At 36.3% G+C, this 14,517-nt stretch overlaps 2 long non-coding RNA genes across 4 annotated transcripts in view; both read right to left on the reverse strand.

Moving 5' to 3' along the window:
* Positions 1 to 14,517, reverse strand: part of LOC309497925 — a 36,994-nt gene that overhangs the window by 22,410 nt on the left and 67 nt on the right. Inside the window, exons 2-4 of the long non-coding RNA XR_014205759.1 lie at positions 5,935 to 6,023; positions 1,787 to 2,005; positions 1,257 to 1,298 (exon numbers count right to left, since the gene is read on the reverse strand). This is a non-coding gene — a long non-coding RNA (uncharacterized lncRNA). The remainder of the gene's footprint in view (positions 1 to 1,256; positions 1,299 to 1,786; positions 2,006 to 5,934; positions 6,024 to 14,517) is intronic.
* On the reverse strand, positions 7,487 to 10,033 carry LOC309496210. 3 transcript variants are annotated; one of them, XR_014205062.1, is made up of 4 exons: positions 9,549 to 10,033; positions 9,185 to 9,241; positions 8,613 to 8,685; positions 7,487 to 8,534 (listed from the first exon to the last, which is right to left on the reverse strand). It is a non-coding gene; the product is annotated as an uncharacterized lncRNA (long non-coding RNA). The 3 variants fall into 3 exon arrangements; XR_014205063.1 differs by lacking the exon at positions 8,613 to 8,685 and having other exon boundaries at positions 8,472 to 8,534; XR_014205064.1 differs by having other exon boundaries at positions 8,474 to 8,685.

Genomic DNA, 14,517 nt, shown 5'->3' on the forward strand with positions numbered 1-14,517 from the left:
CTCATGAGCTCTTTCCATCTGGGAAAAGTTACTCCAGTATTGACTTTGGTCTTGCTGATTTGCCTGTCACATTGACGTTTTAATTCTCTCTTTCGCTTCCTTGGTGACTCTGCTACATGTCCTCGAAAATAGGCGTGATCCTCCATCAGCAATCTTTCAAATCTGCCGGCAGTCGCGAGTAATCTCCCCCTCGCATTCGTCTCTGTTTCACTGAGTGTAAAGCGCGAAAGGCGAAGCTTGAATTTACAGGTATGTCCCTCTTTGGCTAATGTAGTTCAAGATGGAGGGGCAACATGGCGACCGGCATTCGAACCCCTCACCCGTATGTACTTTCAATGGCAGATTATAAACTTACGAGAATACTTTATTACTTGAAAGAAGTAAATATACATTAATGAGCACATATATTTTTGAAAGAACTAAGTGTTTTTTGCTAAGAATTAACTAAAAAAATTACACAGTGTAGCTTTAAAAAAAAAAATATATATATATATTCCACGATCCTGGGAAGTGTTATTTTGAGTTTTTTTTCATTAAAATGAACTGCTTGCAATTAGATCCAGCATTTAAAACCTACACAATCAGTCTCTAGTAAATGGCGTAAAGACAGCGAATCAGACTAGAGCTTGTCTGAATGAGAAAGTGCTGGCCATTTTTTGTGCACAATATGCATCAGATGGTCAGTGTAAAAACAGTGGTGTGACTCATTCTGAGATGAGCTCAGTAAAGCTCTTTCAATAAATACACACTGTTTGTGAAGTGCTGCAAAGGAGATGAAGCAATGATGAAAACTTGTACAATGACATCAAGAGGCACCGGGGGTGCCAGTTCAGTCACATAATAACTAGCCTCCAGAAATCACTGGAGTTCATGAATTTGAACTTCAAATATTTATCCTGAAGGCAGCTTTAAAAAGTTTTAAGTTCCCCTTTGCAGGCAGAGTTGTTGCACTCAATCTGGTGGCTGTGGTGAGGCAGGTAAACGATTTAAGATTGGTAATGTAATACTTTCCCTGCATTTGTTAAAATATGCCATATTCGATTTGATTTGTTGATGTAAATGATTCAATTTGTATGTCTCTTTGAGCTTATTGATGCTACATTGATTGATGTTGATTGTTTTTGTGATTGATTTTTGTCAAAAAAAGGTATGACTGCTTAAAAGCTCTCGTTTTTTGGGGGGTTGCGTTGCCTGTCAGTGTGCTTTTAGAAAGTACAAATAACCCCAAAGTGAAAATCCTGTCATCATTTACTCACCCTCATTCCAAATGTCCAATCTTGTATGACTCTTTCTTTCTTCTGTGGAACATAAAAGAAGATATTTTAGAAAATTGTCTCAGTTTTTTATATTCTCCATAAAATGAAAGTCAGTAGGATCCAATAATGGCCATTGTAGCCTAAAGGTTTGTGTGTAATACATTCTATATTGAATTAAATAACATCTTTCTTTTTGATGCTTTTCTCATTTAACACAATAATGACTTTAAACAATCTTTTGGGGGTAATTTCCCAGCCAAATTTGATGTACGATTAATTAGATTAATTAATCTGAAAATTGATTAGATTAACTATTTTAACCACTTGACAGCCCAAATATATATACTGAAATATACTGTGGTCTGTTCATTGTCAAGTCTACATATGATCTGTCTCTTAATATACTATTATAATGATTCAATACTGTTATGCACAAAAACAGGTAGCAAACACTAATAATGGGTAAAACTTTAGTTACACGCAACATTTTTCTAACAATACTTATCAGTACTGAATATAAATACACTTACATATTAAACATTTCCCTCAGCTGTCATCTTGGGTGTGAAGTACAAAGTAACCAGAACGAATATTTGTAATCCCAAATGTGGCATCACACACATAGAGGCTGATCTCTCTTATCTGGTCAAAGCTAAATGTTGTGTCACTTGCTGGTCTACTACAGTATATCTGCTCCGGCTCAAGGGCGAGACACTCTGAAACACTCCAGATCTTCATCCTCAGAGGAGCTACAGTGATAGAGAAGAGCACATACATACAAATGTGGAGATTAGCAGCTGTGTTCACTGAGAGCTGGAGGGTTTATCTATTATCTGTTTCCTTTGGACCCCGCGCTTCGCTGCTCACTGGGGAAAATCCAGAGTGACTCGAACACACACGGAGAAAAGCTTCGGTAAAGAACCGCTCGAGAGTTTTTGCCTTCGAGGTTCCACAGGTTTGTGTGGGGAGTCTCTGAATCAGGCCGTGACCCAGATGACATGGAAAAGCTGCATATAGTTTTATATACTTGGAAATGTAAAGCAACCGACGGCGTGACATCAGTGGATCGATTTGACTATTAAAATGATTATATGTCTGGGAAATCCTCCAGTCGGCCGGGGAGAATTTATGCGAGCGAGTCCCACACAGCGCCTGGAGATATGCAGATTCAATTTGAAAACACACATATAAAATGAGTTCAAGAGATTTAATGAGAACCAGCTCCCAATAAAACAAACATGAAGAAAGAAAGAAAAAAAAAAAACGGCAAGGAGAAAGAAGAGGAATAGATGGAGGCCACAGGCACATAAAATTAGCTTGGAGAAGTTAAACGTGACAAAGGTGCAAGCCTATTTTCTCTGAGATGAACTGCAGGGGATTCTGTGTTTTGGTGTCCGAGGTCAACGGGGACGAATACCACGAAAGTGTTTAGTTTGTGTCACAGAGACGATAACAGGTTTGCTCAGGCACTGCAGACACATTGTTTTGCTCCTTCAGTTTGACTGTTGACCTTGAGTTTCCTGCATCAAACCCAGACGATTAGCATGAACAGGTTTAAGTTTTAGATGTTTTCAGCACATTCACAACCTCACGTTGTTGACTGAGGCTAAACAAAGCTTTAAGGTATTTTACAGCCGGAACAAAATGAAAAAGTTTCCTTTTTATTTGCATTTTATATTAATAAGCATCATTTATTGAAGATCTGATGATAAAGAGAATTAGATCTGTCAATCAATCATAACATAAAGTTCACCCTCAGTTGTTGGGCTTTATTGTCTGTATATTGAACTGGTTCCTTTCATCTAGACATTTTTCTGTTAGATCTTGGTGTCTTGTTAACAAACAAAGCCACTGAAGGAGCAATGTTGGAGGTGGATTATCGAGCATTGGATTGCTTCCATGTTTTTTATTTGTATCGGTCAGTCCAAGCTTACCTCAGCACAAACTCAAATCTCTTCCCCAAACTCAATAACTCATCACAATCCTGGCCAGTGATAGAAGCCCCAGGCGCTTCAGTTTCCCATGTTTCAGCTGCTCAAAATGTTTCTGGCCTCGTCTCTTCCTGGCCAGACTGTCATAATTTAAATTGCTCAGCACATTTTTCCATATGCCAATCTGAGAATCAAAAATCAGCCTTGATTATTGCATTAAAAGCATCTAGATGCTGTTGTGTGGATCAAAATTGATTATTTTCTTCAAAATGCACAATTTGTGTTATTACATGTAATATTATGTGATATGACGTAAGCTTTAATGAAACCCCGAACTCTGATAATAAAAATAAACATTCAATAGTGTATAAAAATCTGATATTTACATTAGCCAAGTCAATTAATCATCCTGTTTATGCATTGCAGTAACATTTTCAAAGGAGAGTGCACATTCCATGTTGGCAAATATTTTAGTGCACTGAGTAAATGCTTTAGAATATTTCCGTGTACATATTTAAAAATTTAAATTTAAAAATAATTATTGAGTATCTGCATTTGTTTAAGTGAATTTTTGAGTAAATATATCAAAATTAATTGCAATTAAAAATGCTCATTATTTTTTTATTGAAAATCAGCAGTTTTGCATTGTTATTTACATTATATTGTATTAGAAATAGAAGTTGTATTATATATAGCAGCATTATACTGGCCATCAAATACTCTGCAATCTGCATCAGTTTGTCAGTATATAAAAATATGAATCTCTGCAGTTGTTAACTGCTTCTCTACTTAAAGTCAATGTCATTTTTCAGCAGATAAAACATTAACAGGACGCTTCTTTTAGCTCAGTGTACTTATCTAAAATGATCTTTCCATCTGGATTCAAAGGTTTCTTCTCTATTATTTAATCATACAGCTTTAAAGCAAAAGAGCACATGTAACACATTCCACCACGTTATAAACCTCTTCCACCAAACACTGTGGAAATGGGCCTGTGGGTGTCTTGGGCACTGGCGTTTGAAAGTCAATCTTGGAAGGATATAATGGCATGAGGTTTCATGTAGACATGGTGGGAAGGAAGCCATTTGAATCTGTTGACAGAGTCTCGCTGTATTTTCATGATGTTTGGAGAATAATGAAGCTCAGGAGCGAGCGGGGGGGATTTGAAAGAAACACATTTGCGTAGGACCGGTGGCGGAGGCTTTGTGCTTTGACTTGATGTGGCACATTAAGATGGCACACAGTGTATGAAGCTCTATGGGCATCTTATTGTCAGAGGCGGAACTGCTTTTGAAATTCATGGAAAAAATCATGCATAATTTAACAATTCTCATTTCTGTACACATGCATGTCATGTCTCTGAAATGGCTATTTCGAGAGTGTTTTGCTCATTTTTATCAATGGTTGTGTTACATTAATATATCTTGCAGTTTTCTGAGCTGGATCTGCCTGTTAAATGAAATGATATGAAACTGAAGAAAGATTTGTGGAAGGAATTATTATCTGAGACTGAAACATCTCTCATGTTTGAGAAAAGATAGGTTGAGTCTTTTTGTTGTCAACTCATATTAAAGTCGGCATGAAACGGAAGATGCGATAGTCTTTTCTTTCCAAGCAAGAAAAACTGTAGGGCGGGACATTTGGCCATCGTAAATTGATTGGATCATTGATTGGATTTATATTAAACTGCATGTCTTACAAGCTTTTAAGATGTGATATACTACTTTTGCTTTTGGTCGACTGAACATTTAAGAGAGAGGTCTCGACTGAACGTTTGTGATTATCTGTGTCAGTGCGCCTGTTACATCTTTCCATATTCAGGTCAAGCTAATTATTATTATTATTTTTTAAATGCATTGCATTAACTGTGCTTGCATTTCAATGCATTGTATTTTTAGGGCTTGTTATTAATGTTATTATTATAATGTTATTCCCCGATGCTGACGTACAGATCAAACATTACATCTGAGGTAGAGATATATTTCTCTCAGTTGTTTAGTGTCCTTAACTTTATTTCTTTATTTAGCTCCAGTCCTGATTTGAGTTTTGTATGCTTATATGTTCCTTTTTTTGTGTGTGTTTTGTTTGGTTTGTTTGTTACTTTTACTGCCAATAAATGTGACATTTTTCTTGCCCTGGCCATTGCGATTTGTTTGTAATTTTTTTCAAATGTTTTTTATGTTGGTCCCTAATCTGGATCGTAACACTTGTTTCCGCCATGGAATTAATAGAGGTCATTTGGACTTTCTTACAAACTTTGGAGTCTCTCAAACTATCTCACAATTCTGACTTATTTCTTTCACACAATTGCAAATTTATATCTTACAATTCTGACTTTATTTTGTTATATTATGTTGGAAAATGGCTAATATTTGAGTACCAATATGCTGTTCAGTTTTTATATTATTTTGGAAAATGGCTAATAGTGACAGAAGATGACAGAAGATATTGAAAAAAACTGGTGACTAAAAATCACTAAAAAGAGACCTGAATCCAAATTCAGACCCAATGTCAGTGTGAATGCAAAGAGAAATGGGTTCTTTTTCATTCCTTTCACCTTCTGGTCCACGTAAAGCAGTCTAAGTTTTAAAGATAATGAAAGTTAAGGTTTGGAAAACTAGAATCCAACGCCACAGTATAATTTTGTGACTCGCATGCACACTGTTGCAGCTTTCTATCTCTGTATCTGTCTGTGATAATCTATGCTTCTGTTAACATTATAATTTCACCAAATTGTTTCCTCTCACCATCCAAACTCTCAGGAACAGACGGACCTCTGTATCAGTGTTTGGGGGCGTCTGGGCGGCCCTCTGAGTGACAGCGCCTCCCCAGCAGCCTGGTAAACCATAGGGAACAAGCAAAGGCTTATAATTACAGTGTATCCTCCAGTCCTAATAGCAACTGCTCATATTTAATTACATACTGTCATCGGCCCAAACAGAGCTGAGAGTGCAGAACGCTGCTGTTGTCTTGACAACCAGTGGAGAAAATCAAGGTAATTAATCAGCGGAGAGAATGACGGGAAAATACTCAGCCCAAACAATTAACGGATCATCCCTGTTTGATGCGACTCTATGGGAGTTTGGTAAAACAAAACTTTTGTTTTGCATATATCAAATTGGTTCTTGCACAGAAATGGATGGAAACATTTTGGACATTGTTAGATTATCAATCTTTGCTCGTTAAGTGTAAAGGTAATTTGAACCATAACGTTTTATGGCTCATTTAATGAGAATGACCTGAAATGACTTTCAAGAACAAGAACATTGTGCAAGATGCTGCACTGTAAAAATAAAAGGTGCCTGGAGGAACCTTTTGGGGTTCTTCACTTTGCCACACCGGCGGAACCGTCTGTAGATCCTCTAGGCACCCTTTAAAAAGGGGCGGTTCTCTGAGGAACCACACAGGTTTCCTGAGGAACTCTTATATAAGGCACTGTGTGGAACCACTGTGGGTGCCTCCAGGAACCAAATTTCAATTTTATTTTATTTGTATTAAATTAATTTCATGTTGTTACTATGGTTACCACCATTAACTTCTATTATAATATAACTTCTATAACAAACTGAACCAAATACAAAATAAGAATTGTTTATTACATATTTTAGATCCATTTTAATACATACACTTCCATGCACTTGAAAAAAAAAAGCTAGTAATAGATTAATATCAATGAATACACACACACAAAAAAAATTGTATAATACATAAGTAACATGAATAATCAACCATGTGTATACAATAGGCTACACAAGAAAAGACATCTCATCAAAATGCATGGAAAACACATGTTCCATGTAATAAATCAATGTAAAAAATTACAATTTTGACTAATTAAAAATGTCCATCTTCACTTAATTTTAAAACATGTGTTTCAGTCCGCTTGTTAAGTCTGATGTCACTGTTTCCAAGTCCAAAAGCTCTATCAGATGCCAAAAACAAACAACAAACAGTGCTAATATGCACTCATTGTGCTGTAATATTCCTGAAAATTAGGATCCTACACTGTAAAAATAAAAGGTGCCTGGAGGAACCTTTTGGGGTTCTTCACTTTGCCACACCGGCGGAACCGTCTGTAGATCCTCTAGGCACCCTTTAAAAAGGGGCGGTTCTCTGAGGAACCACACAGGTTTCCTGAGGAACTCTTATATAAGGCACTGTGTGGAACCACTGTGGGTGCCTCCAGGAACCAAATTTCAATTTTATTTTATTTGTATTAAATTAATTTCATGTTGTTACTATGGTTACCACCATTAACTTCTATTATAATATAACTTCTATAACAAACTGAACCAAATACAAAATAAGAATTGTTTATTACATATTTTAGATCCATTTTAATACATACACTTCCATGCACTTGAAAAAAAAAGCTAGTAATAGATTAATATCAATGAATACACACACACAAAAAAAATTGTATAATACATAAGTAACATGAATAATCAACCATGTGTATACAATAGGCTACACAAGAAAAGACATCTCATCAAAATGCATGGAAAACACATGTTCCATGTAATAAATCAATGTAAAAAATTACAATTTTGACTAATTAAAAATGTCCATCTTCACTTAATTTTAAAACATGTGTTTCAGTCCGCTTGTTAAGTCTGATGTCACTGTTTCCAAGTCCAAAAGCTCTATCAGATGCCAAAAACAAACAACAAACAGTGCTAATATGCACTCATTGTGCTGTAATATTCCTGAAAATTAGGATCCTAACCTTTATCTCTATTCCGAAATCTTAGATGGTTAGTTATTCAGCTATTTTGAATCATAAAATGTTGAAGTCTGGGATGCCGTGAGACTGGAGACTGAAATGAACACTATGCCTTTTGAAAAGCTTAAATGTGTGACTTGAATCAACAGTTCCCATAAATGGTTGTTGAGTATTCTCAATATCTAGAAACAAAATAGAGAAAGTAGAAGTAGAGGCTTCGACCCGGAAACAGTATTCCTTATGTCACAACAAGCAGAAAACATTTTCCATTTTAACAAGAGTTAAGGTGCAGTAAAATGATCTGTTGTTCTGTGAATGTTCACTGGTGAATTCAGTCATTTCAATAAGAATCCACACGATCAGCAATTTTGTCTTTTTGCCTGTGTAATTTCACGAAATTCACAAATGTGATGCACCTTTACTCGCTGCAACATAAAATGCAATCAATTATAAAATCTTCACAAGGGACACGTGAGGTACTTAACGAGTTAGAAAAGTGAAAAGGTGCATCAGCTTCACTTTCTGTTTGCTTTTCCTCTTTTCTGGTGGATGGTTCAGTGATTTTCAGGTCTACAGGAGGATTTTTATTCTTGATCAAACTTGTATTTCAGCTTACCGAGATCCCTGCAAAGTACAAAATTTACTGTTAGTAAGGTTATTAAAGTTATTAAATAATTTCCTCAGCCTTGTGACGTTCCAAACCTGTTTGACTTTCTGTCTGTGGAACCCGAAAGCAGATCTCAGGCATAATGCAACCCGTCACCATCCAATATCACTGCATGAAACACAAGCATACATTTTTTTGTAATTCATTCAAACTATTCTTATGTACACTTGTCTAGTTCAATTCAATGCAACAATTTATGTAAAAATGGTTAAGCTCCAAAAATGTCCCAGAAAAGATCCTAAAAATAGTCAATGAGTTCACAACTCATGTGTTATGGGTTGTGTTGTAAGTCTTCTGAAGTCATATAATAGCTTTTTCCTTTTTTTTTGTCGAAAAAGACTAAACTTTAAGTTATAACTCAGGGTTCAAATGTCTTATATTCAAATGCATATGATTAAGGTAACTTATAGCCTATAAAAAATGCATAGCATTATTAGCTCCAAACCTGTGATATTATTTTTCTGAGTAACATGAATGAGATTTGAGAGCATGAGGGAAGATTTTCAGAGAATAACTTATTAAAAAAGTACACAGTCAAACAATACAATTTCACACAGAGAAAGTTCATAGTAATAAGGTACTTGCATGTGGTGTATAGGTAACTTACTGTAATTCAATGTTGCCTCTGAAATGTTAAGATTATTTTAGAAATGTACTGGTTGTTCTGGGGAAACAAAAGAACAAAGCTGATTATTCACAACATAATATTTATTGACCAGTAAATGGCTTTAAAATGGTATTTGAGAGAATGAGGGCACCTGTAGTAAGTAAAGTTAGGCTAAACAAAAACAGACCAAACTATATTAACCGGCTTTTGTTATTCATAACAAACGCCAATGACAACAGCAGGAATCAGCTAAATTAGTTAGGCTATCTCAGCAATTTGAAGACACAGTTTTACAGAATATGTTGAATTGAATGACTAAATCAATCTAAGACAATAAGTCAATAATTTCCATTTGTTCATTAACTTACGTTAGACGTAGTTAGCATCGCGGCTAAAACCTTCATACCAGATACTGTGCAATAAACGAGTGGTAAACACTGTAAAAAAGTAGTAATGTATAATCAATTTAGTTTATATATATGTGTGTTTGAATATATAGTGAGTAGACTCTGTATTTATATTTATTTGGCGAGTTTACAAACCTTGTAACGGAGAGCCGATCAAACGGCGGAAGCTTTGATGAGAGGACGGAGCCGTTACCCGATGACGTCGATCAGCTGAGCTTTGTTGCGCGCGAGCAGCGCGAGGATCACTGAAGCGACGACAGCAGAGGAATAGCAGCAGTTTCGTGACAGAATAAAACTTTTCTCCTCCTAGTTCTTCTTCTTCAAATAATAATTTATGAAGAAGTAGGTAAAAATTATTATTTTATTACTATTATTTATTCAATAATAATTAATGAATTCTTCTTATTAATATTATTATAATTTAGTGTTGTTGTTTAAGGTTTAAATTAATCAACAAAATGGGCCTATAGATACTAAATAAATGTAAGCTACCCAGGTGAAAAAGACGTAGGCTACTGTTAAATGTATTAAAAATGCATTAAAGTATATTTGTATTGTAGGCCTACTAAAAACACACTCAAGTACATTTTTAATAGTACGTCTTTTTTCACCTGGGTATGTAGGCTATACTGAATCAAACTTAAGTAGCCTATAATAATAATAAGGATAATATTCTCATTTTGGCCTCATAGAACCATTGGGTTCCTCCAGATGCTGGCTTTAACATAAGAGATCTTCCAGGAACCACTTAAATGTTAAAAGATCTTCCAATAACCCTTTTATCGCATTCAAGTTCCTCTATTTTCCCCCAAAGCACTTCGAGGTCTCATGGTAATGAAAAGGTGACTCCAGAACCTCTGAACTAAATACAAAGTGCTTAAAGGATCCCATAAGTTCCAGCAAGAACCTCAAAGAATGTCAATGCTCCTCCAGTAACCCTACTATAGGAGAAAGAGCTTTGAGGCACTTAAATTACATTTTGAAGTTCCTTGAGTATCCGACAGGATATTTGAGGCTCCTTTAGTTTTTACAGTGTGGTCTTCCAACATCTGGTACAATGAGCTCTTTTCAAAGTTTCTCCTTTAACAGTGTTGAGCCAGTGTGAACAGTGTGAAAGACCCTTTTCTCATCATTTCCCTCATCTAACGCTCAGCAGGACCATGTAAATCATCATCCCATCAAACCTGTGCGAATCACATCTGAATGTCAGTCTGAAAAACAGCAGGACTCAAAACCCTTGGAGACCAAACGATTGTTCATTTTCAACCTGTCTGGCTGCTTTATTTCTTAGCGTAGTTTGATCCAGGGAACTCATGAGAGTTTGTCAAGATGACGAGATAAAAGCTGATGAATGAACAATAAATCATCAGACTGTCACAAGGAACCGCATTTGCACTGTAAAAGAAGAGCCGAGCGTCTCTGGAGCGACTCAGGCGTGAGTTTAAAGTGTCGCAAAGCACTTAACACCACTAAAGTCACAATGATTCATCATTTCCTCTTTTTAAAACAGGATTAAGATATTTATGATCGAGTTTGCTGGTCAATGGCGCAGTCTATTTCATTCGCCTCAAAGGCCTCGTTTACACTGCAGGTCTTGATGCCCAATTCTGATTTGTTGCCTATATCCGATTTTTTTGACTGTCTGTTTACACATTCTTTAAATTGTGACCCATATCCGATTCATGTGTTTACACTTGCCATATAGGCTACTATCTGAAACATATCGCGCATGCTTAAAGGGTTAAATTCTCTTGCACAAATAGACGAACACAAAATATGTTTCATGCTCTGCGATATGCAAAGTTGCCAAACACCACTTTTGAATAAGAAACAATGTCTATAAAACTCGTTAAAACTCCACGAATCACAAGCGTGTCGGTGAGAACACTCGTTAAAACAACATACACACAGCCGAACTTGACTGCACATCACATATTTGACATTATTGATACTGCTTTCATTCGTAATGCAACGGACCGATCTACGGCACATACATTAAGGGCTGTTCACTGTTATACAATAAAGAGCCTGCACAGCGACAAGAAATAGAAATTAACACAAAAAAAACTGCCTAGAGCCTGTACTTACACAACACTGACAGGAGTTGCGCTCAGGAGTAGAGCAGCTGTGAACAATTTTCTTTTTTGAGCGGCTGCGGACAAATTCTTTCTATGCACACACAATATTACATCACAATCTGCGCGTATGTTTTAAAAATATAATTGAATATGTAAATAGTCCTAGCACTTTTTAAATTTAAATAGCCCACTTAAAGCGTTTATTACAAATAAATTACTAATTGCTTGAAATGAATAAATGTAAATTAACAAAAATTTTCGTTAAATTTACAGTCATATGAAAACACTTCCTGTGACCCTCTCCACATTCCTCTCCTACGATGACAACGTTTCGTCGGGCCATCCGTCCCTTTGCAGATCTGCGTCGGGGTTTCTCTCGTCATTAAACCGCGGAGACGTTGCCTAATGCCTCAGAAAATCCGATCTTCCTGTTTACATGACAGTCGCATTGGCACATATCCGATTTATTTCCACATATGAATGAGGCCTGAAACCGATCTGGAAATATCCGAATGCATGCGTTTTTTTCTTGTTTACACTGTCATAGAACACATCCGATCTGTGTCACATGTGAGCAAAAAATCGGAATTGGGTCACATTTCACTGGCAGTGTAAACGGGGCCAAAATAGCAACACACCAACAATGCACCCAAACACATTTTCGTTTTCAGAAATGGGCGCAAATGCATTTGCTATTTAAACAACGTGGCGCAGGATGTGAAAATGATAACTGCGTCGGGCTGAACCTAGCAAAAAACACTGCATTGCACCGGGTGTATGATAGGGCATTATGTGTCTCCAGTGAGTCGCTGAAGTTCTTCTGTCTCTGTCTGGAAGTGTCTGGAAGCTCTTTTTTTTATAATGGGAGTAAAGTTTACAAGAGTAATATAATTCTTTGTAGTAAAATGCTTCTATATGGACAACAGTAGTTTTTTTTTGTTCACAAAGTTTTCTTGCAAACCTATCATATACAGAAATTAAACTTTATTTTAAGGTCAAACTAAACCATGATCCATTATTTAAATGTCTTGGCATTATGATGAATAATGTTAGAGCTCAGAATAAATCACCTATAACTGTAAAAAAAAAACTTTTCCATTTACAATGATCCATCATTCACTGCTAGATGTTGTTTAAACTTTACAACTCTGTATTAAAATGCTGCATTATTTGTTTCCTCATAATATGGCTGTATTTCTCACGGTTGCTGGAGTTGTGTGAGTGTTCACTACAGGGACTTGTGTGTCAGTTCTCTGCATTTTCAGCAGTTTGAACAGTTCACTTGATAACAGGCTGCAGATCGATGAATTCTGAGCTAATAGACAAACTTATTGCCCTGGACACAGACGCGGCCAATGCATTTGTTTGGACGAGGCTCTTTAGTGTGGCCTTATAACCAATGGGAGACCCGAGGGCTTCTGGGTAACGTTAGCTGCCATTAACATTCGGATACAGAAACAGTGTCTTCATCCTCAGGCATATTTCTCTCCAACGTTCTATCATTGCTAAAAGCTTTTCATTTAAAGCTACTTTACCAAATGTATTCACATTGCAAGGGTAAAACATTGGTTCTTTTGGACACCGTTATTATGTAAGAACATTTCAGCACATTCATATATCTGGAAACATCTCTAAATCAGATGCACCTCAATCTACTGATGAACAAAAGCATTTGCATCAGCCTCACAGTCAGGTTGTATCATAGTGGAGGGTAAAAATACCAATTCCCTGCTGTCTTACTGTGCCATACTTACTGCCTATACGATATCATATCCAACTGACGTATGAATTATGAATGAGTGTCAGATGTGTGTGTGTGACTAAAAGTGCTGACGGATGAATTCTAGACTGATGAGAAAAATCACCACCTCCCTGTACAGAATCAACTTCCCTCTAGCAAAACACTCACAGTTACATTACAGTTTTCAGGATGTGTGTTATTCTGTACATCAAAATGGACAATTCTTATTTTTATAATGGAATATTGCAGTATTTATTATAAATATATAATTTAAAATATAAATTTATAATTTATTCGTGCACATCATTATTTGTTTTTTAATTCATGTGCCCTCATAATCTTTAATCAAAATAAGTTTCCTTCCTTCTTGCAGGACAAAATCAAATCCCGCCCACATTTTTTTCTTTAGGGAAGCCGCTTCAACGTCGACATTCGCCACAATAGGAAAGATAAGACTATCGCAACTTGAAATGGCGACTTTAAAGGAATAGTTCACTAGTCAAATGAAAATTCTGCCATCATTTACTCATCCTCAAGTTGTTTCAAACCTGTATGAACTTATTTCTTCTGCTGGAGACAAAATATGATATTTTGAAGAATGTCGGTAACCAGACAGTAATGGGACCCATTTGACTTCCATAGTAGAAAAAAAAAAAAAACTAAGGAAGTCAATGGGGTCCATCAACTGTTGGGGTCCAAACAACTTGAAGGTGAGTAAATGATGACAGAATTTTAATTTTTAAGTGAACTATTCCTTTAAGGCCAGAAATAAGCACTACACAAGTAGGCACATGTTATTGTGTTGGTAACAAACCTCCATACTCAAGAGAGCGGTAGAGTTCCCTTCAGACATCTTCACATTCACAGTTGTTTGTTAAATTTCAATAGGAATCCACACAAAGGAATTTCATGTGAGAGTAAAAGTTATCCCCATGCAGGTTTAACAACGTGTTCAAGTTCACATTGGATTTGAAAGCTGCTTGAAAGTGACATCTGTGCGCTGTGCTTCACACATCAATACACAATCCTGACAATAAACAATTAACCTTTTTTGCCTGTGAAATGTTACTGAGATTTTGCCAGTGTGACCGCATGGCTATAAACATG

This window comes from Leuciscus leuciscus (genome assembly GCF_965113295.1).
Source record: "Leuciscus leuciscus genome assembly, chromosome: 4".
Classification (NCBI taxonomy): Eukaryota; Metazoa; Chordata; class Actinopteri; order Cypriniformes; family Leuciscidae; genus Leuciscus; species Leuciscus leuciscus.